Below are 5,960 nucleotides of genomic sequence, written 5' to 3' on the forward strand. Positions count from 1 at the left end.
TTTGCATATACAAATGGTTCAATAATATTTATGAAAATATATATTTACATATATTTTGATATTCCTATAAATGCATAGAAGGAGTTGTGAGGACAAACACCCACTTTTTACCTTGTTCTTCAAATAGAGGAATGGGATAGAAAATGGTTTAGGGATCTGTTTTGCATTTTTTATTTTCAATTTTCATTGTATATAATTATTTCTAACATACATGTATATATTACATGAGTAGTTAGGAAAAATAATTGTAGTTAGAAAAAATAAATGACGTGAAAGCAGGTTCATTAAAGCCTTCCCTGAGAAACATGCCACCGGATGAGTCCCACGAAGGAAAAAGATGTCAATCACAGCACATGTATATCTGTGTGATTTGTATGTGTTTGCCTGGAACAAGCTAAAGTCTTCCAATAATGTGGATCGTGTAAGACAGGCACACATATTATTTGCCTTGAAAATGTTCCTTGTATTAACTGGACTCCTGAGAGGACAGGACACAGACGCAGATGGGGGTGGTCAGGCTACAGGGCAAATAATGTGCTGCCCAACAAAGCTCCGGCATCTGCATGCAAGTAGTCAGAGCTCAAACTGACTTCCTTGGAAATTCTCCTGGAAACTGTTGGGTAGGGTGGAGATGGGCAATACATCCAGCAGCTACTTTTGGTGATCTTGAGAAGATACCCACCAAGAAGGGCTCCTGATGGCTACCTGAGCTCAATTATGACAACAGAGCCTAGCAGCCATTGCTAAACAGGGGCCTCTCAGGCAAACTGCCCTTCAGGGAGAAGCCTGCTCTAAGCTGCGTGCCTCCCACACTGAACTGAACATTCTGCCTGCACTGCGTTCCTACCATCTGAGCTAACCTATACGAAGGAGATCCTGGAATTGCATTTCAACCAAAAGGATTGAGCTGTTCCTTCTTTCAATAAGAGCTGGAACTGCACAGCTATAACCCCATTAGCATTTATACCGACCAAACAGAGTGGCTCCATTCTGACCAATTAAGACTGTGATTTTTGGACCAATCAAATTGAGATTTGACATTCTCATGGGCATGAAGACCAATCAGGGACCAGGGGTGGGGACTTCTCTCTGTACAAGTCACACCCTCCAACCCCATCAGAGAGCACACTCTCCCTTGTTATCGAAGGCTGAGTTGACCTGGTTGGAGCTGAAATGCCGAAGACATCTCACCAAAGCAGGGCAGACCAGAGCTGAGTGGAGGAGAGCAGGTGGAGTGGGCCAGACCAGACTGTAGCAGAGCAGAACTATCAAGCCAGAGAGGGGCCTTGCCCCAGGACCATCTCAAAGCCATGTAGACGCACAGCCGTGCTGTCTCTTAATTGAGCTGTAACACTATTGAGCTTCACCATAGCTCTGCTGTATCACAATGGAGCTGTTTACATTGAATAAACTTCCCTCTTTCCCCACACCACAAATTGTAAATCCTCTTGGCGTTGAATTAGCACCAATGACAATCAGTTGACACTTTGTTGTTTGAGAACATTGCCTCTCTTTCCAGGACATGAGCCTTGGTCCCTCTAAGGTGGTGTAAGAGGCAGATCCCAAGCCCAGTCTGGTCCTAGCTTGAAGGGAGCCTAAAACCAGAAGCAAGGCTAGAACCAGAAGCAAGTCTGTAACAGAAATGGAGTCCGGGCAAGGAGCTCTTTGGCGACCCCAGAGGGTTTCTTAGCAGTCGTCAGTCAGAACAGGGGTCAGAGACACTGGGGTCCTCAAAGGAAAGAAGGGAGCAGAGCTAGAAGAAAGATTAGTATGGGAGCAGGGGCCAGATCCAAGCCACACAACTGGCCCTAAGTCACAGGTTTTATAAGCCTGAGATCCAGAGCCCTAAATTAAGATGAGACCAGCATTGGGGCAGGGCCCAGAGATATTCTGGTTGTCAGAGCACAAGCTCAGCCCAAGCCAAGCAGGGAGCCAACCCCGTTCCTTGTGAATACTGGTTTCTGGCCTAGTGTTAAGGAGGAGAAACGTAGCCCCAATAGGTATAGGGATGTGGCCACTGTGGGTACCACTAATAAATTGCCTCATAAATTCCTTATTCTGGAGAGGAAACAACATCTCTTAGAAAACAAAACAAAAAAGTATGGGGGTGGGCGGAATGAAAACACTCTGTTGTGTAATTAGTAGGATAAACTTTTTTTTTTTTGCCAGGACTTTCCAACCATAGATTCTTCTCCTTTCCATCCGGTCAAGCTGTTTCCTGGGTGGGAATATGCCCAATGAGAAAAGGATAGGAGAACCATGTGATTTCACTGATATGTGGTATATAAACCAAAAGCAACAAAAGAACAAGACAAACAAATGAGAAACAGAAACTCATAGACACAGACAATGGTTTGGTGGTTGCCAGAGGGTAAGGGGGGTGGGAGATGAGGGTAAGGGGGATCGAATATATGGTGATGGAAGGAGAACTGACTCTGGGTGATGAACACACAGTGGGATTTATAGATGATGTAATACAGAATTGTACACCTGAAATCTACGTAATTTTACTAACAATTGTCACCCCAATAAACTTAGTAAAAAAAAAAAAAAGAAAAGGATAGGGAACAGGAAAATTCGTTTTTGTTTGTTTGTTTTGTTTTTTAAAAAATATTTATTAAATTTATTGGGATAACATTGATTAATAACATTCTGTAAATTTTAAGTGTACATCATAATTCATCTGTTCCTCAATTGTGTGCTCACCTCCTGAAGCCTATTTTCCTTCTGTTACCACATATTTGACCCCGTTTACCCTTTTGTCCTCTCCCCATTCCCCTCTGTAACTGCCATTCTGTTTTCTGTATCAGTGAATTTGTTTTGCTTGTTCCTGTTGCTTTTTGTTTATATCCCACACATGTTCTTTCTTAAGAGTCTCTGGGGAAGGAAGGGCACCAGGAGGGCAGTGGAACAAAGGAGAGTGGGAATGCTAAAAATTAGATAGGGCAGGCGCCAGGGAGCTGTGGGCCTGGATGAGAATGGCCCACGTAGTCTAGGAAGCTAAGCTCTCCTGCTTCATGGTAATCCAGATGGCACATGCACGAACCTGCCAAGCAGGAAGAAAAACAAATGTCTTCCCTGAGCTCCTTATGGAACATGGAGAGTAAACCATAGCTTTCAAGCCAGACTGCCTAACTCCTAGTTTCTCTCTGGATTTATTATTTCCTAGTTTATCATTTATCAAAAACCTTTTCTTTTTTTTTTTTCTTTTTTTCTTTTTCTTTCTTCATCTATTCCAGTTTGGTCTCAGCTGGACCTAGTTCAAGGGCGGGAAATCATGTTCCAAGGTTGGGCCAGAAAGATAACAGGGCAAGAGCACCTCCCTGTGGCTGAGTGGCAGAAGAGCAAGAACAGGCTGGCTTTTGAATCTACTCTAGGGAAGAGAGAAATGCAAGGAAATAATTGGTGGGAGGTATAAGTTTTGTTTGGAGTTTTATCATTAAAGTAAGTGGCGCTTTCCTTAGATAATTGTTTCTTTAGCACCACAAGGTGACAGACCACGAGGTCTGAAATGCAGAGAGAATATAGGTTCAGGATAGCCAAGATTTTTAAAGCCATTAAATGTATTTTAGCATGAAATGAACACTATTGTATGCAATCAGTTTCTGTTTGCATAACCATCAGATATATGTTAGTGATTTTTTTTGTGTGTGGTATGACGGGAAAATAATGTTTAAGTGAATATATAAATTAAATCATCTCTACTGGCATTGTTAACCTAGAAGAAGTATTGCATAGACAGTAGTAAGAACAAGGACATTCAGTCTGTACTTTCAAATGGGACTTGATCATTTTAACATTGTTCATTGGCAGAACTTCTTACAACGTTAGCATAGATTATATGCTATTTAATAAAAGATGGCAACAATGAAGTTAATTGTTTTTCTGTTCAACATTTACTTGAAGAGAAAAATCCCAAAATGTGTCGGGATTTCTGATGCCAGGAAACCATGAAATGTAAGGGTATATTTACAGTCAGGTTGACTTAGCTCATGGTATTTGGCATATGTATAATTGCAATTTGCATTCCAGTTACTTAAACTTAGATATCCTTGATCAGGCTGAACATACTGTGAGTAGAAGATCTCTTTTTCCAATAAATAAGATGGAGAGAGTCTTTGGAGAATGGCCTCACTGAATTGGTAAGTTAGTTTTCTCCGGGTTTTGGTGATTCCCCCGTTCTTCCATAATTTCTCAGTGCTCTGGCCATTTTCTGGTAAGTCATAGTCTTCCGGTTGCCTTTTCTTTTTCCCCAAAGTTGGGCAAGTTTTTCTTTGTTTTTTGATACAAACTGAAAGATGCCTTTGGTTTTATCTACCCACTGAATACAAGCTGCCATCTCGGGATTACACAGGGATTCCTGAAGGTATTCGAACAGTCGGCGCTTCTTCCTGCCTTTTCCTCCCTTTTGCTGGAGAACAGCAGGTGGTACCAGTTGGTTTTCAGGGATGTTCTGCAGAGATTGGTGAATATTCCCTTCAAAATACAGGTCTGCAGCATTGTTAATTACTGTTCTCCAGTTACACACAGGTTCCTCTGCAGGCAACACACCATAGCAGTTGGGATTTCCTCTGACATGAGAACAGTGGTTGATGAAAGTCGGGTAGTTTTTGTAATCTGGGGAGTACTGAAGATCTCCAGCTGAATGTTGCCTCAGTACCTCAAAAGCATCTTCAAATGCTTGACCCAGCTTGTCTTGTTCAACACAAGCAATGTTTCATTAATAAATTGACAATTCTGTTCATCAGAGTCCGATCTAGCATCCACAAGTACCAGGTGGAAACAGGAAAATTCTTAAGTCACACATGCGGCCATGAAGGTCTAATACATGCCTCCTCTGGGCTTGAATATAAAACTCATCCTCATGTGAGTGCTGTCATGGACATTTCTCACTGCTACTTCTCTGTTATCCCGAGAATTTAAACTCTTTTCTGGACAGTATCTCCTCGACCACCCCTAAGATGTCCCCATCCTGTCTGTCTCACACACACTCATATGTGATGGTTATTCTTTGCCTACATGCATTCACCTCAGACAGAGCCTAATGCAAATACATCCTAGGGTTCCATATTTCTTGTATTGCAGAGATGCATTTGAGCAACAGTGGTCTTTTTTAAAAGGTTATGCTCCAAATTGAACTTCATTCTATGGCATGTAATGGTAGATTGAGCTTCTAAACTATTTTAAAATTGTCTGACATTTTGGAAATGACAAAGCTTATACTAAATAGGTCAATTGATGATAAAATCTGGAAAAATCTGTGCCTCTCAAATATACAGTAAACTACTCCTTGCTAATGACCCTTTTCAAGGGAGATGGGAATTCCACACCAAGCATATAGATGGTTTTCTAAGTGTAATGATTCTAATTGAGGCCTTCCATACTATGTGAATTGAAAATTCAGGAAATTGGCCATTTTGCTGCCAGTGATGTCCAAATCAGCTTGAGCACTGGAATTATATCAGTAAATTTTTAGACACAAGATTCTGCAGCTTCACTACAAACCTATTAAATCAGAATCTAGACCGCTGGGTTCCAGGAAATCTAAGGTTTTTAGACTCTCCTCAGTCATTCTGATAAACTGCTTAAACGATTGCCTTCTTGGTAACTGGAATATCTGCAAGTCTATTCACTGAATTCCTATGGTGTTCCACCTTCAAATCTTTTCTCCCATTGTCTATTGAACATTAAAATATAGGTCATTTAGAGAAAGTCAACACCTCAACTAGTCAAGTTATGTCACAATAGCCAATAATATACTTTAGTCTCTCCATTCTCTGAAAAATTTACATCACAAAGTACAGAAATTTGAAAGATGGAATGAGAATAAACATGTCATGTATAACTGTTGTCTTCATTAATCTTTCAGATTTCAAAATTTATCTTAGGTACTTTTTAATCATAAACTTTTATAAACTGATGCTGGAGTTTAAGAAAGTCTTCATTATAATCCAGATTTA

General features: G+C 40.7%; 1 pseudogene; it reads right to left on the bottom strand.

The window, feature by feature from the left end:
• Positions 1 to 3,745: 3,745 nt before the first annotated feature.
• On the bottom strand, positions 3,746 to 4,714 carry LOC141568957 (transcription factor Spi-C pseudogene; annotated as a pseudogene).
• Between the last annotated feature and the right edge of the window lie 1,246 nt (positions 4,715 to 5,960).

The sequence above is a fragment of the Rhinolophus sinicus genome, linkage group LG15 (genome assembly GCF_036562045.2).
Source record: "Rhinolophus sinicus isolate RSC01 linkage group LG15, ASM3656204v1, whole genome shotgun sequence".
In the NCBI taxonomy this organism is placed as follows: domain Eukaryota; kingdom Metazoa; phylum Chordata; class Mammalia; order Chiroptera; family Rhinolophidae; genus Rhinolophus; species Rhinolophus sinicus.